Genomic DNA, 25,179 nt, shown 5'->3' on the forward strand with positions numbered 1-25,179 from the left:
GGTGTTTGCTTCTATCTCTCTGTTTCTGATGACAGTTTCAAAGAAACCCTTATGTTTTGCTGATCAGCAAGACTGGGTCATAACAGATGGAAAGTACACAATTCTAATCTGAGCTCCTCCTCCTATGTGGTATAGTCCTCTTACCCTACCACAATCTAGTACACCCTAGATTATCACTCTTTCCCATAAGAACTTCTAAAATGATCTGGCGACTTTTTCTCCTCCCTACAACTGGATGTGAACTAGACTGTTGATGCTGGTGCAATCACAAGACTAACTCTACGCCAATGTTGCCACAAGCCCTAGTTGCTCCACAACTTCTAAATAATCCGCAGTCAGCCAAACTCTCCCCCAAAGAAACATGACTGGAAAACAAGTCTATTCCTCAAATTGGTGCTGAGGTATGAAGGGAAGTTAAAACAAATATACAAAACGCCTAACACATTGTGGTTTCAATCTTCCTCAGGAACAAAGGATGCTGTAGCTGGTTACAAATACTACAACAACACACATCTGGTCATCTGAAACAGATTGTGTATTTTGTTTCTTTGATTATATTTCAGTACCATTTTGAGGCTTGGCCTTCTTGTTTATTCACCTGTTTTTAGTGTTCCCTTCTCTTTTTCCTCCTAAAAAATATATGCAAATACCCTCCATATTTCCCCTCTTCTATGTGATGAACAAGACACAAAGATTGCATTCCTCAGACCTCTGCCTTACTAACCAGAGCCTCTGAACTCCAGCCTTCCCTGTTGTGTACTTGTGTTGGAAAACCACAAAGTTACCCCAGTCAGCATATTTTTAACACCACAGGTTGCTTTCCAGCTTTCCTTATGTCTGTTCCTTAAATCCTGCCCTATACTCAATAAGCATTTGGATACAACTGTAAACAATGGTTGATCATCATAAACCATCACCAACAAGGCAAGCTTTGGGCTCTCATTTCCTCCATCTCTTCTTCAGCATCGCTGCTAAGATATTACAGACCCTCCAAGTGTCCCTATTTTCCAGGGATGTCCCTGCTTTGGAGAAGCCGTCCCAGTTTCTGATTTGATCCTGGAATGTCCCACTTTTCCTTAGGAAAAGTTTTCCTGTTTCCTTTGGGGAATGTTGGAGGGTATAGAGTTGTCCGCCCCCTGAACCGTCTGAAGGCAATCCTGTACAGGGAAGTTTAAAAAAATGTTTAATAGTTTATTATGTTTTTAATAAATGTTGGAAGCTGCCCAGAGTGCTGGGGCAGCCCAATGAGATGTGTGTGGTATAAATAATAAAAATTATCATGATGGAATGGGATGTCCCTATATTCATCGTTGGAGGGTATGATATTAGGGTATACTGGAGGGTATAATATTAGAGCTTTTGCTTCTGTTTTTTACTAACCACAGTTTAGTGACTAATGACTAATCTTAACTGATTAACTTAAATAGAACAGTTTGATAAATGATGGGTTGAAGGAGGCTGGCTTTAGTAAACCATAATTAAGGATTTGTGACATTTAGCTCATTTTGTTTTTTGTATTCACATTTCAGTTGTTGTATTTTTTCCTCCCTTTTCTTGTAAACTGCCCAGGGAATGTAACTGAAGGGTGGCATAAGAAATGGTTACAGTGATGAATGATTGAACAACATACTCCTTTAATTACTTGCCGATGGTGCTTTTCTTCATTATTAACAGCAATATTAATACATCCTAACCAGCAATGAAAAACGGCAAGGATGTTTACTATTGGTAGTATATTGTAAAAATTAGCCACAAAGTGTAATAATGCCTAATGAAGACCACATTTTTAAGAAAGGGGATGCTAAAGAAGATGGTTAAGGATAACTAGGGAAGCAGTTTCAGTATTTTGGGCATGATGGGAATTGTAGTCCAAACACAACTGGAGACCCACATTTGGGAAACACTGAGTTACATGGAGGGAAAGGGCTGTAACTTGGTGGCAGAGTACCTGTTTTGCATGCAGAAAGTCCTGGGTTCAGTCACAATGGCGTCTCCAGATAAAGCTGGGAGAGAACCCTGCCTGAAATCATGGGTGGCCGCCAGTGTGGGCAGTACTAAGCTAGATGCATCAATCCTCTGTGCACAGCTCCAGGCTTTATAACTAGTACAAAAAGCACACGTGGCTATGTTTCTACTGCAATTTGTCCCCTTTCTCAGTGCCTTTGTGCAGCAGCAGAGCTTACATCTTTATAAGGAGGACCGTGCAAGAAATTGAGACCGACTCCCATCTATAACCATCTTATGTTATGTGTAGTTTTAAAATCAGCATCCGAATTAAAGCTGTCAGGGAAAGATATTGCTATTTCGGGATTTGCTGATTGCCTAAAGTCGTACTGTCATTCCAGGAAAGATTGCTTGTCAGGAGCCGTCCTTTGGGAAATTACGTACGTCAAATGAGACTGCCTGGAGTTATGCTGGTCAAGATGGCGAATGGGGGACGACGACGGACAACAAGCTGATACATAATTGGATCAAATTTCCATTCAACCCTTGATCAAAGAAAATTAAACTCTCTTAAGACGGGCTTTTGATTTAAATCACATCCAGGCTATATCCAAATGAAGCAATGCTGCTGGGGACACATCTATATCACAGGCATTTAACCTTGACGCCCACAAAGTCATGGGAGGGGATAGTGATTTCTAGCAGAGAATTCTGATTGGATACCCTCAACAAACTGTACTTCCCAGGATTCTTTGGGGGAAGAATTCTTCAGTTGAATGTGTACAGGCAGGAAGCTCCTCTCCTCACTTGGTCTAGGACACAGAGGAGCCCTTGATGCAGTGATTGGAAGCACTGTCAATTTTAAATTGCCTGAATCAAACATTTGCTTTATCAAGCAAGAGGTATACAAATCTTGTTTTTAAAAATATACATTAAAAAATACCTGCTTGCTTATTTTTCTTTTTTTTAAAATGATATTTATTAAAATTTCAGAAACAAAAAATTACATAGTTAAAAGTAAAAAAAAACCAAGGGAAAATATATAAAAAAACATACAAAATACAAAATATAGAAAAAAAGTTAAAAAAACACTTAAAAACAGATTAATCCTTCCGTATCTTACATTTCATTTCCTTGCTTCCCTGACCTCTTCTCACCTCCCTTTTTTGTATTCCAGTTCAATTGGTTAATTCAGCAATTCCTTTCCCTCTTTGTTTTTGTCTTAATCCTTTAACCTAATTTATAGCTTTAAATTCTCACCTATTAACTAGTCATTTTTTCATACACCTTTATGACATTGCTGCTAGAACCACTTAATTTCATTCTAACATCATTCTAATTCTTTATCAAGCAAGAGGTATACAAATCTTGTTTTAAAAAATATACATTAAAAAATACCTGCTTGCTTATTTTTCTTAGGGAGGATCCCTTTCCTTCTATCAAAATGGTTCTATGTTTAGGGAAATTTCCCTCGATTTATGAATATTGATACACAGGGAGGAACTGGAGGAGAGAAGAGTATGCACTTCCTACCAGTGACTCTAAGATCCAACAATTTTTGGCACAGAAAAACCTTGTCTAGTCAGCTGGTAATGTGCAACAATATCTGAGAGAGAGAAACGAGCCATTGTTCTTGCCTGTCTTCCCTTCCTTCCTTCCTTCCTTCCTTCCTTCCTTCCTTCCTTCCTTTTTTTGGTATCTAGCTAAAAAGCAAATGATGAGGCATTGCATCCAATATTAATCTTCCCCACAGTAGGCCAACTGGAATGAATTGATAATCCTAAATTAGGTCCAATAATTTCAGCAGATCTACTCTGAATATAACATTGTTGGGTACAGCTCACTCTTATTTCAGCTGGCAGCCCAAATTTTGGCATAAGCCTGCTTTGTGTGGCACACACACTGATTCTGCTGTTTCTGCTTGTATCAGTTCTCTGGTCAGCATTCCTGTAATGAAGAGGGATTGTTTTGAAATTTCATTTAGGTATTCCTTAATGAAAACAGGTAAGCAAGGCTGAATCGTACTTTAAGTGTGGGGGGAGGGCAGGGACACACACCTGGTCAAACACCTGTCTCTGGAAAATTTTACGCATCACCTGGGAGGACAGGCAAACTAATACCAGGGTACTGGAAGAAGAAAAGATCACCAGTGTCAAAGCAATGATTCTTCAACATCAACTTTGTTGGACTGGCCATGTTGTGTGATGCCTGATTATCGTCTTCCAAAGCAACTACTCTATTCTTAAAAATGGAAAGCGTAATGCTGGTGGTCAACAAAAGAGGTTCAAAGACTGTCTCAAGGCAAATCTTTAAAAACGTAGTATAAACACCAACAAATGGGAAACACTGGCCTGTGAACACTCCAATTGGAGAACAGCCTTTACTAAAGGTGTCATGGGTTTCGAAGAGGCTCGAACTCAGGACGAAAGGGAGAAATGCGCTAAGAGGAAGGCACACTTGGCAAACCCTCACCGTGATTAACTCCTGCCTGGAAACCTATGTCCCCACTGTGGAAGGACATGTGGATCCAGAATTGGCCTCCACAGTAACTTATGGACTCACTTTTAAAACCATAATAAAATAATTCCTTCCAGGAATTCTTGGAACCTGAGAGACCAACTAAGTTTGTTATTGGTATGAGCTATGGTGTGCATGCACACTTCTTCAAATATCTTCAGGTATCTGAAGAGAATAGAGCCGGGTGCCAGGCCCTCACCTCTCCCCAAATGCCCCCAGGGGCTCTTGCATGGCCCTAGCCCCTTGACAGGGGTTCAGACAAGAGCATGGTGAGCCCCTAGATTCCTTTAACAGAATACCCTTGCAGCAGCAACATTGGAGGGGCAGGAACAGCCAACCGTACCCCCTCTATCAACCAAATTTAACCAATGCCTAACCACAACCTTAAAAGTTGTGACGACTTTGCTACGCAGTAGGCCAAAACCAAATGGCACCAGCCAATCAGCCAAATGGAAAAGTTCCTACCAGGCCCCTGCCCCAAAGCAGACGACCCCATGACAGGCATAGCAAGGTCAACACAAACAGCCCTAAATATAAGGAGGGTGGGAGGGTGATCTGATGCGTGCAGCAAAAAGAGGCAGCTCAACACGGCGCGCAGGGAATAAATAGCCCCTTGGCTGTCAATCATAAATTGCAAGAGGTGCCCAATAAGATTTGTGGCCATCCAAACTAACCCGCCCAGCAACAGAGGGATGTCTTGTTTGCCCCCACTGCAACACATGCTCTCCATGAAGGAGAGCACGCTTTCACGTTTCTTCAGTATCTGGGTTTGTTTTGTTTTTTTTAAAAAAGGAAACTTAACATTAGAAAGCTGCCTTATACCACGCCAGACTATTTATTCGTCTAGCTTAGCCCTGTCTACCTTGATTAGCAGTGCTCCCAAGGGGTCTTTCTTTGTCCCACCTGGAGATGCCAAGAATCAAACCTGGGACCTTCTGTATGCAGAGCAAATGCTCTGCCGCTGGACCGTGACCCATAATTCATGCACTGATTCTATAAACTGCAGGTGGGGCTCACAGGATGAATTTCTCTTCCTGGCCTATCTAGTCCAGTATTGTTCACACTGAGTGGCAGTGAATTTCCAGGGGTTCAGACAAGGGGTCTTTCTGTTAGGTTTCTGTTTATTGCCATTGTGCAGTGCTTGGAGTCACAAGACTCTGTTTACATTCCAGACTGTTGGAAGTCTCACGGGAGACCGATGTTGATATTACTGGTTTCTTGTTTTCTTTGTACCAGTTGCCTCTCGGGTTTCACAGAGAGAGGATGTATATTTCTTTTCTGTATGTGTAGTTAGAAATAAAACTCTTAGCATGTAGCTCATATTTCTTGTCTTCTGCTGCTGCTGCATACTCTGCGTAATGAGGGAATGTGCCTGGAGCCTCATCAAAGGCTCAGGTTGTTAATCAACGTCGGAGGGCTCGACCGGAGGAGTAGCTCGGCCGAACGCAAGACCGACAGTTTTGGTTATGGGCGCCTAGAGATGCTGGGGATTGGAAGCTGTTGCACTCCAAGCAGATGCTACTGACCTCTGGCCCTTCTCCTTTCCTCCATGGAAAAGTGAAGGTAACACCTGCTTGCCATGAAGGATAAAAATATAGAGCTTAAATGTTTTAACTGTTTTAAAATGTTGACAGCTAGAGTTAAACGAGACAGAGTATCCTGCCCCAAATAAAACGGCAGAGCTCTTTCAACCCTGCTTCTTTTATTCATCTGCAAAATCACTTTTTTCTTTCTTTCCCAGAGGCGACTTTTAAAAAAAGAAAGAAAACTTTTCTAGCTAGCGGAAAGCCAGCACTGTGTGTTAGTGATAGAAAAATCCCCCCATGGCAAGAATGACACAAATGGATGCTTTCTCCTTCTGAATTTATATCTGATTCTCTTTCTGTTTCTGCAATTTTGTCGTAGCTCTGTACTGAGTTTCTCCTAGTCCATCCTAGTTGGTGTAAATCTGGTTCTGCAAATGCAATAGACTTTCAAAGAACAAGGCACGTCATATTATAAAAGAGGGACCTTTCTAGAAGCCCTCGGGGCTTAGATGAGATCAAAATTAACTCATCCATTATCTGCCAAACAGCAGATAATCTTTAATTTGGGCTTTCCTTGAACAAGCATGTCTGCCATGGTTACTCAATGACTCACAGACACATGCGTGGGATGACTCCATTGGGAAAATCCTGTTTGAAAAGTTGTTAAATGCATAATTTTTGATAGAATATTATTTAAATATGAATTTAAATATTTTTGTTGCTGCTGCAGAGTATTAATAACAAAAATTCACAGATTAATTCAGAAACGGGGTGGAACGGATTCATGAATGAATAAATGCAAAGTTGCCATTGACTGGAACTAGATCAGTCTGCCCTTCCTGATGGAAATTAGTGCTTGATGCTCTTATTCTTAAAAATAATAAATAATTATATGTTAAAGCAATTAGCTTTATTTTGGAAACTTAAAGGAGGAATCAGCAGTGATAGGTAATTCAAGGCACCCCACTACTTTCTTCTTAGCTAATGCTTTGACAACCTGGCTTCTCATAACCTGGTCATTCTAAGGGAGGAAATATTTCCTGGGCAAGTTGCTTGTGACACTTTCCATTGGCTTACCCCCACAATAATGTAGTCTAGGAATAAATATTAAGTTGCAGGACAGTCACCCTCACTGATGACAAGACTTAGCCCTAGACATGACTGCTTATGAGGTTTTCACCACTTTCGTTACATCAGAAGATGGAAAATTAGACTGAGCATTCTTTCTTTCCTGAATTCTGTGAATTCTGTGAATGTTTTGTGTAGACATTTCTGAGCACAATTGGTCAGTGTTGGTGCTGACCTTTAAAACCCTAAACGGCTTTTGCCCTGTATACCTGAAGGAGCGTCTCCACCCCCATTATTCAGCCCAGATATTGAGGTCCACCTCCGAGGGCCTTCTGGTGGTTCCCTCATTGTGAGAAATGAAGTTACAAGGAACCAGGCAAAGGGCCTTCTCAGTAGTCACGCCTGCTCTGTGGGACACCTTCCCAGCAGATGTCAAACAGATGAACAGCTATGTTATTTTAAAAGACATCTGAAGGCAGCCCTGTTCAAGGAAGTTTTTAGTGTTTGATGTTGAATTTTGTTTTTACTGTTTTTGTTAGGAGCCACCTAGAGTGGCTGGAGAAACCCATTCAGATGGGCGGCATACAGTGGTACCTCAGGTTAAGAACTTAATTTGTTCTGGAGGTCCGTTCTTAACCTGAAACTGTTCTTAACCTGAGGTACCACTTTAGCTAATGGGGCCTCCTGCTGCCGCCACACGATTTCTGTTCTCATCCTGAAGCAAAGTTCTTAACCCGAGGTACTATTTCTGGGTTAGCGGACTCTGTAACCTGAAGCGTCTGTAACCTGAAGCGTCTGTAACCCGAGGTACCACTGTATAAATAATGGTGTCTTCTTCTTCTCCTTCTCCTCCTCCTCCTCCTTCTTCTTCAGAGGGAGATGATGGATCCTTGTTGTGACTCAACGCAGGCCAAAGCCACAGGGTTTGTTGGGCTTCAGAATTTTAGAAGGTTGTTGTACAAGATACCCTCCACTGGCTCCCTTCCTCAGTGACTCTATCTTCTCACTGCCGAAAATTCAGGGGACATTTGTCTGTGATCCCCCTTTCTGGGGTGCACGACCTACATCTTACACACCTAGGATTCTGGGATAAAGATGCAACAGCTGCTGAAAGTTGGGCTTGTAACCCAGTTCTTTCCCAGCCTTAATTGAAACTGCTTTGAATTTTATGGAACTTGAGAAATCTGCCTTGGCAGTTTTACCACCTAAATATAATAAAGCCAAAATTTCAGCACTTCAGGTTTACATTGAGGGGAAGAGCTCTCTATGTCTCTTTGACATATTTAATGCTCCTAATGGCACAGCATTTCTTTTAAAAATAAAACCTCCCCCAACTCCTTGTTTGAAAATGAAATCCAAAGGAAAATGCAATGTAGTTGGGGAAGGACCGATAAATCGCTTGTTTCTGATTTGTTGCTGTGCTATCATGCGCGTATGTGTTTGGGGGATGGGGTGAGGAATGAAATTTGCACACTCTGAGTTATGTGCACAGATACTATTTTTAAAATAATTGCTAGAATTACAATAGAAATAAAAGAGTCCCATGTCGGATCATCAAGATAAAAACAATGCAACAAATCAAATAGCAACAATGACAGCAGGAAAAGCAGCAAAAGCAAACAAAAAACACACCCTTTTGCCTTCCCAAGAATTTGATTTGGGTTAGATCCAATAGAGATCTATGGAAGACTTTGGAAATGGAGCTTCCAAAAGGTTCAAATCTTCTTGTCTTGCCCCCTTAGTGAGAAAAACGCTCCTTGGATAAATTTTGGGATCATTAAATGAAGAGGTGGGTAACCAATGACCCATGTGCTGCCTCCAGTCCCCAGTAATCCTTTTTTGTGGGCCTCAATGACCCACAATATTTTTCTCTTTTTTAAAAAAAAAAAAAAGCATTGACTGCTCCTGTGTGTTCCCCACTGTGATGCCTTGATGTTAAAAGGTCTTGGTGGCCCTCAAAGCTCCTGCATTTTTGTTGTTGAAACTCTTTTTTAAAAATAAATTATTTTCAAAAAGAGGCACCCCACATACTCTTCACAGACCTGTTCAAACACATGATTTGGCTACATAAGTTTTTAAAATATGTTTTACTGTTTTATTGCGTTGAATTATTCTTAAATGTTTTCAGGTGCTTTTATTTTTTTCAAATTACAATGCTTTCAAAATGTTTATTTTATTTTCAATGTTACTGCTTTATCACAGAAGTGCTTGCTGCTCTAGGCTCTGTAGGAAGGAAAGGAGCGATAGAAATGTAACAAACAAGCATGGCTGTTTTTCAGCTGGAACTCACTGGAACTCAGTTCTGGCACCTTTCAGATGGGCACCTTTGCCATTATAAGAAAATATGTTGGGTTCTGGCACCTCTTTTTCTAGAAAAATAGCACTGCAAACAAGTAAAACAGCCTTAAGGAGCCCTAAGCTTGAGTGTGATGAGTGAGGTATTCACTGCTTCCGCCCTCATCATTTCTGGTACATACAGCAATTCCCTCAATTGTAATCCATGGTGGCAGCCAGCAGTTCTGACTTCACCAGCCACTTCTGCTGCTAACAATACTTGATCCAGCTTATTTAATTCAAGTAAACAAAAGATAATGCATGCATTTCTGGAAAACTGACATTTGAATTCCAGAGCCACAGGAGCTAGGAGAGGAAAAGTTCATCTCAAGGAATAGAAACGGAAAAGTTCCTGTCTTTCCTTTTTCTTTCTTTCTTTTCCTTTCCTCCAGGCTTCCATATATTGGGATAATATCTAGGGAGGCAGAGTAGCAGAGCTATATTTAGTAAGTAGGTCATGGAGACTATTTCATTTGTTGAGCTGAAGAGCTCTACCCTTGCGCTTGTCTGAGTTCTCATGTGTGGCTTGCGCACCACAAAATCCTGCTTGCATCATCAAAACAAAGGCCTGTAAGGACGCCTCATAGAAATTTCATGAAGCAACAAAGCGCAGATGGTAGATGGCATATGCTCTTTCTTCAGTTGTAAGTTTGCTCCTTTGCTGCAAAGACTCTTTTCTTTTCAGCGCCCCAAAAGGACTTCTTACACAGCCCCATATGAAAATGAGGATGAAAACGCAACAAAGCAACATTCTGCTGGGACCTTTCCAGTACGCTACGACAATAGCGCTTGCCCAAAAGTTTAAAGGCAGAACTATAGGTTATCTACCACACAGGCTTGCTGCCCAAAATGGTACCCCCACAATGGGATCTCACTCCACTCTCCTGTAGTTCACAGTAATGGAAATTCCTGTCCTGGGGTAACTATCATCTCAATCTCAAGAAACTGATAAAAAATAATTTAGCATTAAAAAAGAAAAAGAAAATAGTCATCAAGTCCACATTGTCATTAAAGGTGTATATGTTTTTGGGCCCTCAATATTTATCTTTGGGCTCTTGGGTGTTTAGACACCACAACATGAATAATATGAGATGGGTTGTTTCCAATGTTAGCCATACTAAGAGTAGACCCTTGGAATTGATGAAATTAATGAACCTTACTAACTTAGGTGCACTAATTTCAGTGGCTCATCCACACCTCCACTTGTTCCATCACTTTCCTATGGAAAACGTGCTATTTATTTATTGAATTTATATCCCACCCTATACCCGGAGGACTCAGGGAGGTTTACCCCCTGAATAAATATGGGTTGCGGGACGCGGGTGGCGCTGTGGGTTAAACCACAGAGCCTAGGACTTTGCTGATCAGAAGGTCGGTGGTTCGAATCCCCACGACGGGGTGAGCTCCCATTGCTCGGTCCCTGCTCCTGCCAACCTAGCAGTTTGAAAGCACATCAAAGTGCAAGTAGGTAAATAGGTACTGCTCCGGCGGGAAGGTCAACGGCATTTCTGTGTGCTGCTCTGGTTCGCCAGAAGTGGCTTAGTCATGCTGGCCACATGACCTGGAAGCCGTACGCCAGCTCCCTCGGCCAATAAAGCGAGATGAGCGCCACAACCCCAGAGTCGGTCACGACTGGACCTAATGGTCAGGCGTCCCTTTACCTTTCAAATATGGGTTGCAGATAATGTCATGTGTACACCACTTCCCAAACCAGCGATAATAATAATAATAATAATAATAATAATAATAATAATAATAATAATAATAAATTATTTGTATCCCGCCCTCCCCTGCCAAGACCAGGCTCAGAGCGGCTAACATCATAAAAACAACATAATATGCATAAAAACAGACATCAATTAATTAAAATACATCTTAAAATTAATTCAGACAAGTTAAAATGTGGACAGGCGGCAATTATCTGGTTGGAATTGAGAGTGGTTAAAACTTGCCAGGACCAACTGTTTCCATTGATCATACAAGGACATCTGAGTGGGTTGGGGGCCTCCTTTGGGCTTGTAAAAGGAATGTAAGTCAAACTGCATCCTACCCAAAGGCCAGGTAGAACAGCTCCATCTTGCAGGCCCTGCAGAAAGATGTCAAATCCCGCAGGGCCTTGGTCTCTTGTGGGAGAGCGTTCCACCAGGCTGGGGCCACAGCCGAAAAGGCCCTGGCTCTAGTCGAGGCCAGTCTAATTTCCCTGGGGCCTGGGATCTTCAAGGTGTTGTTGTTAGCAGACCGTAAGGTGCTCCGTGGGGCATATCAGAAGAGGCGGTCCCATAGGTACGATGAGAGTGCACTGGATGTAGAGTGGGAATGTGCTTCTTGGCAATTTTGTGTGAAGTGGTTGCAGCCACATGGGAAGCCAGTCACCTCCACATGGTATGGAAAACTGTTCCATGCCTTACTACAAGCTGGAAATGTAGGAAACTTGCCCATGTGTTCCTGGTTTCTCCAAGTGCTCAGATCTAGATTCAGATATGGCCACCCATCGGATTGGATTGGCCGTGACAGTAAATTCATGCAGAAGTAGGGGGTGGAGAAGAGCCAAATGGCAAAATCTAATGCTGGGACAATTACTGTACATTGTTATGAATGGCTTAATAGCTTCTCTTGAGAATCTGAGAAGCAGAGTGGGAGGGCAGAACATGCATGGCTGATTTTAGGGATCATGAAAAGGAAGCAATTGTTAGCGACTTAATTTATTATTACTGTACTTTTACTGTTAAGGAGGAAGAGACAGATGACCTTGTGTATCATGAAACTTGTGGATGGAGTCTAATGTATCCTCTGTGAACTGTAGTGCTTTTTTATACAATTTGGCTTGTTTGCCAGCTGCAATTACGCCTTAAGAAAAAGACAGAAAGAGAGAACCTGGCTGCAGGTATTCCCCTGCATTTCAGGAGGTTAGACTAGATGACCCTCAGAATTCCTTCCAACTCCACAATTTCATGATTCTATGTTCTGATGGGTAAATTAAATGACCACAATGTGCTCCCCATGAGGTTGCCTTTGGAGACTGTTCAGAAGCTACGGTCGGTACAGAACACAGCAGCTAGGCTGCTAACTGGTACAAAGAATAAAGGACACATCTTGCCAGTTTAAAAAGAACTGCACTGTGCCCAAAATGTGTTTCTGGGCACAGTTCAAAGTGCTGATTTTAACCTTTAAAGTGCTAAATGGCTTGGAATCAGATTCCTTGGAGGACTGCTGGTTCCTGCATGAGCCTGCCTGGCTTTTAAAAGATCATCAAAGACTTTGCTCAGGGTACCTGCGCATTTTGAAGTCAAATGGCTCGTAATGAGCAACTAGGGCTTCCTAGTCAGAACACCCTCCTTCTGCTTCTTTATCAAGCCTTAACTTTGATGTATTTTAGGAAGAACATATATACACTGTTCCCGCACCACTACTTTTAACACAACTTGAGTCTGCTGTTTACCTGTTTTTTATTTATTTTACCTGTCTGCTTATTGCTTTTTGTATTGTGAATCTAATGGCCAAATGTGAGTTTTGAAGAATCTTTTACATGTTGCCAGTGCTTTTATTCTGGGGGTACGCAAGGGTTCAGTGGGATGCGGGTGGTGCTGTGGTCTAAACCACAGAGCCTAGGGCTTGCCAATCAGAAGGTCGGTGGTTCAAATCCCCAGCTCCTGCCCACCCAGCAGTTCAAAAGCACACCAGTGCAAGTAAATAAATAGGTAGCGCTCCGGCGGGAAGGTAAACGGCATTTCCATGCACTGCTCTGGTTTGCCCGAAGCGGGTTAGTCATGCTGGCCACATGACCCGGAAGCTGTACGCTGGCTCCCTCGGCCAATAAAGCGAGATGAGCGCTGCAACCCCAGAGTCGGTCACTACTGGACCTAATGGTCAGGGGTCCCTTTACCTTTATGCAAGGGTACGCATAGCCCTAAACATTTTGTGAATCTTTGTACGTTTGTCTATTCACTGTATTTATCTCCCCCCCCCCATTTGAACTATAAAATGGTGATTTTCTTGAGTCAAAATGAGAGTACCCGTAAACATTTTTTTTAGAAAAAAAGCACTGCATGTTGCAAGCTACGTCATGAACCTTTTTTTGGTTAAGAAGCTAGGGGAAAATAAGGTATATATACCCAATAAAAGTTTCTTTGTATGACTGTTTTAAAATTTGATCTGGCTGAGAATATCCTTGGTAGACAGCAATTTAGAAAGACATTGAGGGCATATTTCTAGATGTTGGCAGTACTTAATCAGCTCCGTTGGTTAGAGTGTGGTGCTGATAACACCAAGGTTCAAGATTCGATCCCCGTATGGGGCAGCTGCATGTTCTTGCATTGCAGGAGCTTGGACTAGATGATCCTCAGGATCCTCCAACTCTCTAATTTTATGATTCTGTGATTCATGTGGCCACTTACCTGCCTGGCTGACTCACATGGGAAGCTGAATCTAAACAACTACTTGCTCATAGGAAGCCAAGACGCCTGATCAGATGTGAATCCTACAAAATGGCCCTACTGTCCCATATCATGGCAACCTCAAATATTTGTGGTCACCATAGCTAAAAGAGCTCTGAAAAGTGCTACAGAAATGCTCACTAACCAAAAATTTGGTAATGGAACTCCTCCTTTCCCAGGGAATTATTATTTCTCCAGCCAAAGGAACTAGGTTTGAGTTGATTGTTTTGTTAGGCAACATGAGCAGAAAGAGGACCTGGATTGGTAGAGCTCTACAGTGGTGGTTTTTGTGGTTGGTTGGTTGGTTTTTAAGAAAAAGGGGAGCTGGTAGTCACCATGAAGTTCTTACACTAATTGCCACACTTCTGACATCTGGAAAAGGTGCCGGTAATGTGTACCCTTGAGTACGCCCAGAAAAAAGCACCGGATCATCTCTAAATGATTGGCAGTAGATTGGCAAGGATTTCTGATTCTAATTGTTTAACAACAACAGCATCAAAATGTGCTCCCCCTGCAAATTATACTATTGAACTGAGGAAACTCTGGAGTAAACAGGAGGCAATTTTTGTGTCAGAGGACTGTGTGTCGGTACCCAAAATAAACTTCAGGGAACAGAATTTTTTAATTCTAAGGGCATGCAAGTCGGTGGTTCTAATGGTTCTTCTTTAAAACAAAGTTTATTCCATAAACCTGAAGCCTGTCCACCCCACTGCATTTCTGTCAACTGTCCCAGAATTGCAGAGGCCACCCTGGCTTCTGATTGGATCCCAGATTGTCCAATTTTGGCTCCTGCGAGAGTGCAGTCCCGAAAGGTGCCCCTTTTGGGGGACCATACACTCTGGCAAATCACGTGGTTCCTGCAAGAGCACAGCCCGGAAAGATGTGCATTCCAATTTTCCTCTGCAAGATGTTGGAGGGTATGCCATTGTTCAGCAATCTTAGATTGATCCCTGTTCATGTCTTTCTTTCTTTTTGCCTCGCTGTCAACCCTCTTCCTTTGCACGGAATTTACTTTCACAAAATATTACGAAACATAAACATGGACTGAGAAATCAATACAATCTGTGTAAGGGAAAGGGTATCTGTTTGCATCTCTCCTTGCTATGCTTTGTCATAAGAGGGCTATTGTTCAGCGAAAGAGAATGTCCTGGGGAAAACAGATAGCTATCAGCCCCTTTGGTCTTTTCAGAACTATCACTCGCAATGAAAGCTCAGAGGGGGGAAAGGGGATAAAGAAAAGCGAGACAGAATTTGGATGTGATGGATGTGCAATGTACAATTCTTACAATCCCACAGCAGCTGTATGAGCTCTGCGTTTCTGAGCTGCCCTGTTTCCTCCTAAATGTGTTTGTTCAGTCCATGTCTGAAGCACAGAATTCACAGTGGTTGGTACAGATATTAAAAGCTGTTATGAGGAAATTATGAGGAAATTAGGGATGTGGGTGGTACTGTGGTCTAAACCACTGAGCCTCTTGGGCTTGCCAATCAGAAGGTCAGCGGTTCGAATCTCCACAACGGGGTGAGCTCCCGTTGCTTGGTCCCAGCTCCTGCCAACCTCGCAGTTCGAAAGCATGCCCTCCCAAAGTGTAAGTAGATAAATAGGTACTGCTCTGGTGGGAAGGTAAATGGCGTTTCCATGCACTGCTGTGGTTTGGCTGTTCCGTTGCAGCAGAAACGGCTTAGTCATGCTGGCCACATGACCTGGAAAAACTGTCTGTGGACAAATGCCGGCTCCCTCGGCCTGTAAAGCGAGATGAGCGCCGCAACCCCAGAGTCGTCTGTGACTGGACTTAACTGTCAGGGGTCCTTTACCTTTTTTAATGAGGAAATTGGTCAAAAACTATTTAAGCACTGAAAATGCACATGTGCAAATATGAGTTTTATGAATTTGCTAATTTTGCCACTCAAATTTTGAGAATGAAATTTCAAATTTCTTATCAAACTAGCTCTAAATCTCTATCAAATACAAGATATTTAAGCCAACATTTTAAATAAATAGTTGTAGTAGTAGTTAGGATTTTGGCTGCACGCCAAGAACATATCACTAGTTAATTATCATCACTGCAAAATGAATGTTTCATCAATGTTGCAAGGATCACCACTATTTACTAAATGGGTCACAATCCATTTGCTCCAGTGAAAAAACAACTGGGAGCTGATTTTAAGCTCCTGATGTTAGGCCTGATTCAAGGCTTAACTGGGCATTCTATAGTGGTACAGAAAAGTAGAACAGATTACTTTTCTAGAAAGTCTGCTGTAGTTTTTATTTCCATGTGTCTAAGAACTGGGCGGGTGGACAGCAAGTTTCTTCTACTAGCACAAAGTGATGAATCAGATATTTTGTCTTCATAAGTTTGGGTGCTTGATTTGCTCAGTGAAAAGTTTGCATCCAACACACAACTCTAATAATTATTGCTGGCTCTCATGGATATATATTGCCAGTATAATGGGCTTTCCCCCACTTTTCTTTTTTTTACTAAACCTAGTTTTTATTGTGCTGGATTCCTCATACTGTAAAAGCAACTGTCTGTGTTAAAAAGAAAAACAGCATTCTTATTGAATAGGAAGAATACAAGGCTTGAGATCAGATAAGCTTTCTTTCCAGAATGTGAGTTTCCTTCCATTTGCTTAGGATTTGCCCCCATGTCCCACCATGTATCTGAATACACTTTGATGGTGAGTACACTTTTGTTCCTGTGTCTGCAAGGAAATTTTAGATGGGTGGAAATTTCTTTTGCATAACATGTTTTACACAAAGACAAATAATATTGCTAGGATGAGGGGGAGACAGCTTGGACTTGCTGCCAAGAAATGTAGAGTGTAATCAAAGGGCATATATTTACATAATGCAAGTATTAGAAGTGGGTGTGGGATTGTAAAAATGGAAGGGAAGAAGGGAGAGAAATCTTAAAAATAAATAGTGTGTATCACATAAAACTTATAAAAAACATACTGGATTTTGTACCAATGAAAAGAATGTGCATACATTAGAGTGGAAAACTACACACACTAACAGTCTCATAACCAGTGCTGCTCAGGAATTCTAAGAAACTGAAAAATCAATGCTACTTTCAAATGGTTAAAATTTATGCCGTTCTGAAAGGTTCTGCTTGATTCAAAATGGCATCCTATTGTATCCAAAATTCAGTGAAAACCTACTCCTTGATCACAGGCACCACCATGCAAAATTTAGCTATAATTTGCCAGGTACACAAAGCCCATGCTCACCCCTCCCATTCACCCTTTTAAAATATTATGAGAGATCTTCCACTATGTTGCCAAGTTTTGCCCTGATAATTTGTCATCACAGTGCTGTCACCTTCTCTAGCCTGTCCTTTGTCCCCCCACCCCCTGTTATTTATAAAACATTCTGTAATATCTCAATAGCTGAGCCAATGAATAGCGATGGCTCATTTCAGTCAACTGAAACTAGAATTCTAACTCTCAATAGCTATGAAACTTTCACAGCCTGTAGCCTGGGTTCAGTGTTTGTCCTTACTTTGAATTTATCCAATAGTGAGGGGATATTGCAGCACTGCCACGTGTTCTTGCAAACCTGTGTAGTAGTGTGGTGTATTGGTTAAGAGCGGTAGACTCGTAATCTGGTGAACCGGGTTCGCGTCTCCGCTCCTCCACATGCAGTTGCTGGGTGACCTTGGGCTAGTCACACTTCTTTGAAGTCTCTCAGCCCCACTCACCTCACAAAGTGTTTGTTGTGGGGAAGGAAGGGAAAGGAGAATGTTAGCCGCTTTGAGACTCCTTTGGGTAGTGATAAAGCGGGATATCAAATCCAAACTCCACTTCTTTTTCTGTGTTTTAATTTGAAGGCCCATTATTTTCTCTTCAACCATAGATAGCACCCTAAAACACAATCCAAACCTGGCAGTGGTACTGATCACAGATCTCGATATCCTTGAAATGCATCTTTTCCAAAAAAAAGCGACCGTGCACCATTCCCAAGGTATACAGCTTGCAACCTTAACCACTTCACCAGTTACTTTCCATGTGCAATTCTGTAATTTTTCCTACAAAAACATTTTCTCAAACAACATGAACCACAATTTCAAGAGGAACCACCAAACAGTTGATATTTGCCAAGCCTAACTCTATGCACCAGAGAAGCTGAGACCCTTGCTGTTCCCTAATGTACTGTTTTGTATAGTCGTACCTCTTGTTACGTCAGTCTCCAGCTGCATTTTTTCAGGATATGAACGCGGCAAATCCGGAAGTGTATACTTCCAGGTTTCACCATGCACGCATGCACAGAAGTGCTCTGCGCATCTTGCACATGCACAGAAACATTATGTGCACCTCGCATGTGCACAGAAGCACTCTATCACGCCATGCGCAGAAGCGGTACTCTAGTTGCGGACTTTCCGGGATGTGAAAAGCACCCTGGAACAGATCGAGTCCGTAACCAGAGGTACCACTATACTATATAACAGGATACCAGTGCTAAATGGGATTTTAATATTCATTGGCATAAAAGAACATGGACAGATGTCTTCTCTTCACTATTGTTTGTGGCACATACCTCTCTCCCAGGCGCACACGAAGCTACGGGTGATTCATGCAAAAAAGCTTTTTCTGGATTTGGAGTGCTACTGTTTACATGATGACTTGGATGCCTAACGCACATTGAACTTTTTCAAAACAAAAAAGGAGGAGGCTCAGTTTCATGTGAATATCCTCATGGCAAACATTTCCATACTGTAAACAAGAAGTGCAGGTAAATCATCTCTTGCTTGGTCCAATAGACACTATGTGGATATTATGAGCACAAGCCTTATTACTTGGTTCTCAGAGCTGTTTTGCTGTTGCAGATATGATCTACACACACACACACACACACACCAAAAAGTAACAAATAAAATCAAACAGAATACATTAAAGAAACATAAATTCCCCCAAAAGAGGCTCATCTGGCAAGGTTATAAAACAAACAAGCCATTATAATAAAAATGGTTGCAAAAGTAACCAAGGCTTTTTGAAGCCAGTCAATGAAGAACACCATATAGGAAACATTGTACCCATCTGCAATTTGCATAATTTGGGAAAGATCACAGAAAAATAGCACTACCTAGTTGGCTAATAGTAATTCTGTCCTTGGAATTCAGTTGCCCTTGTTCAGGAGGAAGGGCTAGCCATGTGTGGGTCAAAATTCACAGCCACACAACGATTGACCATGGTCCCATCCAAAGCACAACATGCAAAAATAATTTTGGAAATAATTCTGAATATTATCCGTTCTATTTATGCTTAGTGACAGTAGGCTTACTAACTGGGTGTTTTGCTCCCAACAGCTAAATTCATAAGCACACATCCATAGACTGTTGCTCCATCTTATCTTCTCTGGAGGCGGTTGGAGGATGGATGGCGGCTAACAGATTGAGGTTGAATCCTGACAAGACAGAAGTACTGTTTTTGGGGGACAGGAGGCGGGCAGGTGTGGAGGATTCCCTGGTCCTGAATGGGGTAACTGTGCCCCTGAAGGACCAGGTGCGCAGCCTGGGAGTCATTTTGGACTCACAGCTGTCCATGGAGGCACAGGTCAAATCTGTGTCCAGGGCAGCTGTTTACCAGCTCCATCTGGTACGTAGGCTGAGACCCTATCTGCCTGTGGACTGTCTCGCCAGAGTGGTGCATGCTCTGGTTATCTCCCGCTTGGACTACTGCAATGCGCTCTACGTGGGGCTACCTTTGAAGGTGACGCGGAAACTACAATTAATCCAGAATGCGGCAGCTAGACTGGTGACTGGGAGCGGCCGCCGAGACCATATAACACCGGTCTTGAAAGACCTGCATTGGCTCCCAGTACGTTTCCGAGCACAATTCAAAGTGTTGGTGCTGACCTTTAAAGCCCTAAACGGCCTCGGTCCAGTATATCTGAAGGAGCGTCTCCACCCCCATCAGTCTGCCCGGACGCTGAGGTCCAGCGCCGAGGGCCTTCTGGCGGTTCCCTCACTGCGAGAAGCAAAGCTACAGGGAACCAGGCAGAGGGCCTTCTCGATAGTGGCGCCCGCCCTGTGGAACGCCCTTCCAGCAGATGTCAAAGCGATAAACAACTACCTGACATTCAGGAGACATCTTAAGGCAGCCCTGTTCAGGGAAGTTTTTAACGTGTGACATTTTACTGTCTTTTTGGTTTTTATGGAAGCCGCCCAGAGTGGCTGGGGAGGCCCAGCCAGATGGGCGGGGTATAAATAATAAATTATTATTATTATTATTATTATTCTCCTAATTGTTTATTCTACACACAATAAAGAAATGTCATAAGACACTTAGAGACACTAGCAAAAGAGAATTAATGTTTACATTTCCCCTGGTAGGTGTTAATCTCGGATTGCTCTATGTTGAACAACACGCCTGTTGTTTCTGCAGTGTTTTCCAAACACTCATAAATACGCAGATTAATATATATCTTATCTGCTAATCCAGGCATGTGCTTCAGAGCAGGACACTGCAAAGACGTACGACATGCTGAAAAACTTATTTGTTGATTGACTTATGAACACTGCCCTCCACAGAGTAGAGGTCCAATAGTTTCCATATGAAAAGTTCTAAAAATCCAGCGTTACCACAGTCAGATATGTGTGTGTGTGTGTGTGTGTGTGTGTGTGTGTGTGACATCCTTCTTGTTGTGAAGAAGCTAAACATCTAGTTTCAAGTGAAAAACGTCTTAATGTGATTGGTACCATAAAATGACAATATGAAGGACATCTCATTAGTGACATAACAAGGTGCTCTCCAGCTATTCAGGGCCAATTCACATATGTAGCAACCACTGCCTAGTTTCCCCACACTTTGTACATATGGGATTGGGGATGGAGCCACTGCCAAGCCTAGTTCTTTGGCACATGTTCTATCCTGTAGGCAGCCAAAAGCAATCCTTTTGCCTGGGCAGGCGCATTATATGACCCATGAGTGCAGCAAAATAACCAGACTGTACAACAGTGATGGGATAAATTCAGGCCAAATCTTTACTGACAGCAGCAGGCAGGGCAAGGGTTGGCATGGCATTGGGTCCCAGGATCAGTTCATTATTCCCCAAGCCCCACGTTGATACAATTAACCTGCAATTAATCCAGAATGCGGCAGCTAGACTGGTGACTGGGAGTGACCGCCGAGACCTTATAACACCGGTCCTGAAAGATCTTCATTGGCTCCCAGTATGTTTCCGAGCACAATTCAAAGTGTTGGTGCTGTCTTTTAAAGCCCTAAAAGGCCTCGGTCCTGTATACCTGAAGGAGCGTCTCCACCCCCATCGTTCTGCCCGGACACTGAGATCCAGCACCGAGGGCCTTCTGGCGGTTCCCTCGCTGCGAGAAGTGAGGTTACAGGGAACCAGGCAGAGGGCCTTCTCTGTAGTGGTGCCTGCCCTGTGGAACGCCCTCCCAGCAGATGTCAAGGCAATAAACAACTATTTTACTTTTAAAAGACAACTGAAGGCAGCCCTTTTTAGGGAAGTTTTTAATGTCTGACGCTGTATTGTTTTTAATATTCGGTTGGAAGCCTCCCAGAGTGGCTGGGGAAACCCAGATGGGTGGGGTATAAATAATAATTTTTTTATTATTATTATTATTATTATTATTATTATTATTATTATTATTATTATTATTATTATTGGAATGGATCTGCCGGGTTTGGACCAGCCTAAACCTGTTCCATGGGAGTCGGCTAGTGTTGAACCTTGCCATGGTACAAGCCAAGCAAGCAAGGTCTCACTAGGCAACCAGGGTGTAGATTCCAAACAGGCAGATATCCCAGGGTTGGGAGGATTGCAGTCAATCCTCCACTCCGGCCCCTTATCGGGTCCCCGCTATGCTATATTGATCCTTCCATTCTTCCACCTAACAAAGGAAGGCCATAATTATACTGAGGGAAAATCAGGAAAAAACCCCAACCAAGTGCCAATCAGGTTGAGAGAAGAATAAATTCTTTCTGGCCCTGTCAGTCAGCGAGCTAAAATGGCTCAGTGAAGGCTCTAACCAGAGGGTGGGCTGGCGGGAAGCTCTCAAGGCAAAATGGCCCTGAACTCCATGGAAAGCGGCTTTACAAAGGCTTTCCCCTCCCCCCCCCTTTGCAAGGGCTCATGGACGCTTCCATGTTTAAGATGACTCTTATTTTTCCGGACCCCAAATTAAGAAATCAATACTTTAAACATCAGACAGAACAACTTTGATATTTTATTTAATACTCAAAGTACTGGTATATTTAATACCATATACAGTGGTACCTCGGGTTAAGAACTTAATTCGTTCTGGAAGTCCGTTCTTAACCTGAAACTGTTCTTAACCTGAGGTACCACTTTAGCTAATGGGGCCTCCCACTGCCGCTGTGCCGCCGCAGTGCAAATTCTGTTCTCATCCTGAAGCAAAGTTCTTAACCCAAGGTACTATTTCTGGGTTAGCGGAGTCTGTAACCTGAAGCGTCTGTAACCCGAGGTACCACTGTATTTAAACACCAGCAGCAGTCAGCCTGTAATGGGTGGTGGAAGTGGTAAGCAGAGGCAGAGTGTGACCCACCGGTGCCAGGCATGCATGCACCACAGGGTTGCGAAAGCTGACTCGGTGTGAATGAAGAGGCAGGTAAGGGGCAGAGGCAGGTATGGGTTGTTGGTGTGCGCTGTTGAAGTACTGGGGCACCAGCAGCTGTGCAAGTGTGCTCCTTGCTGAGTCCAGGAGGCTGTAGAAGCATCATGCAGCATGGCGTGAAGAACCACAAAACCGTCATGCAATGTGGTGTGTGCTAGGAGGACAGATGTTTGCCATTTCCTTCGCAGATAGCTAAATTGACAAGAAACGTTCATAGCCAGCAAGATAAAAAAAAAGAAAAAGGCAGAGGAGTAATCTGTTCTACAGATGAGGGAAGTAGTTGAAGCTAAGTTGACTAGAGTCTGTAATGTTCTGGCAACCTCTGGAGAAGAGCAAAATCTGCTTTAAAGCAGCAGGAGAAATGTGTAATTGAATCATTCAGGTTACCTTTAAACAGGTAAAGGCCAACTGAGGCACATATGACTAAGTCGTAAGAAAAGTGCTACAAATGAGAAGCAGATGGCTGTAGAAAAATATAAACCATCTGGAAGGAAGGAAAATGGCAGGAGTGCCAATTTTGAGCATTTGAAAACCAAGGGATTGATGGGGACTCATCTCTTCTTTAAAACCAAACATTACTTTTTAATTGTGCTCGGGCTTTAAGAATGTTTGCCTGCCCCCATTTCTTCTATTGCATGAACTTAATAGGGTTAGGGGGACTTTCTGTATTTTTTTTAGCAAAGCATTTCTATGTCTTCTGCTTTGGTCTCTGGAAATGGGAAGAAAAAGAGGTCATGTGCCCACATTAAAACCAAGCTAATGCAATAAAAATCTCTTTGTAAATGGGACCATAAAAAACAAACAGAGCTTTCCATTTCATCAAGCTCCTCGCAAACATTCCCTTTCCATCTTCCACCTGGGCCCTTCTTTTTCTGGAAAGATATCGCCAAGTTTAAACACAGAGGAAAATAGCTCTCGAATCCAATAATATGTGGAAGGCAGAGCTTGCAGCAATACCGAGGGATTTTCACCCAATATATTTGCCAACAAATCAATAACAAGAGTAAATCCGTCTGTGTCGTGTGCAATCAAATGCTCACTACCAGGTACTGCTGCCTAAATTAATATAATCCCTGAAGTGCACAGTATGTGTCAAAGTTAATACCGAGGGAAGCTTACGCTTCACATGCGATAAGCTGAAGGATATCTCTTAATAATGGTTTAAATAACAGGAAATTATGTGGAGATTTTGAATTAAATGATCCTGAACTCACTTGGCTCAACACACGCTGAAGTCTCTTCTCTCCCAAGATGGTGTGTTTTCTCATCCTGTCAGCCTGCTGCCCAAAAAGTCATTTGAAATGAAGTGACTACACCACTGAGAGAGAAGCTGCAAACACACACACACACACACACACACACACACACACACACACACACACACACAATATTTTACAAGGCAAACATTATTCTTAAAAAAACAACCCCAAACAGACACCATTAATTCCAGCTTTTCTTTCATACACAACAGGGGTAGATAAGCAAGTGTCTCTTGGTGAAGCAAGACAAAAATCTCAGGATGTGTTCAGCATTTGTAGGAAATCCTTGCTGTGTTTTTTAGTTCACTTGGATAATTATGATGTAGATCCTAAATTTCAGGAAACCTTCATTATCGGATCATCAATCTTGTGATGGAACAGCTCTATAGAAAGCATTTTTTGTTAGGTGGGGCTAACAAAATCAAAATTTTTGATTTCGAATAAAAAAAAAAGAACAAAGGGGGGGTGAGTTAGTTTTAAACTTACTGCACAGAAACCCTTTCCTTCAGGGTCTCTATTTTTGATTCATAGTTTTTTTCACAGTTTGTTTACATTCGGTATGAGACAATATTGTTATAGACTTCATGAGGTTGGGGGGAGAAAGTGGGGCGGGGAGAGAATCTCCCACCAATGCTTTGAGTTCACCCAGTCCAACACAGAGGAACAGTGTGCCAAAATGGGGGCTTCTCTATTGTCAGAAGGTTCTTCCTGATGTTTACGTTAGTTAGAATTTCCTTTCTTGAAACTGAATCCATTAGTTTGGGTCTTAGCCTCTGGAGCAGGAGAAAACAAGCTTGTTCCATCTTCCATGTGACAGCTCTTGAGATATTTGAAGATAGCTATCATATCTCCTCTCAATCTCTTCTTTACTAGGCTAAACATACCCAACCCTTCCATTGTTCCTCATAGTAAGGCTTGGTTTTCAGACCCTTGATCATCTTGGTTACCCTTTTCTGCATACATTCCAGCTTCTCAATAACCTTCTTAAATTGTGGTACCCAGAACCGGACACAGTACTCCAGTGGTAGTCTGACTGAGGCAGAATAGAGAGGGGCTTAATACATACCTTGGTCTGGACACTATACTTCTGTTGATGCAGCCTTGAATAGCTTTGGGATTTTTTTGTTTTTTGTTTTGCTGTTGCATCACACTATTGACTCATGTTAAGCTTGTGGTCTACTAAGACCCCTAGATCCTTTTCACATGTACTACTGGCAATCCTACTGACCCCCATCTTTTGAAAGAATTCTCTAGGCACTTGTAGGTAGTGACAGATAGTGAGGAGGTCTATTGGGTCAAACCACCAGAAGCCACTGTGTAGTGATAGAGTAGGTAGGGCAATTTACTTAGATGCCAGGAGCTGCAGTGGAGGCAGGGATGGCGCTACTATAGTCAGCAGCTGTTAAGTGAGTAGTTGTCATGGTCTGGGAGAACAGACTGCTGATGTATCAACTCAGCAACTAGGTAGGTACATAGATGGTGCCAGCTGTAGCAGACCCACCAC

At 42.5% G+C, this 25,179-nt stretch overlaps 1 long non-coding RNA gene across 2 annotated transcripts in view; it reads right to left on the reverse strand.

Moving 5' to 3' along the window:
- Positions 1-25,179, reverse strand: part of LOC308587426 — a 153,381-nt gene that overhangs the window by 33,017 nt on the left and 95,185 nt on the right. The gene's annotated exons all lie outside the window — the stretch shown is intronic.

Source organism: Podarcis bocagei, assembly GCF_964188305.1.
Source record: "Podarcis bocagei genome assembly, chromosome: 5".
In the NCBI taxonomy this organism is placed as follows: Eukaryota; Metazoa; Chordata; class Lepidosauria; order Squamata; family Lacertidae; genus Podarcis; species Podarcis bocagei.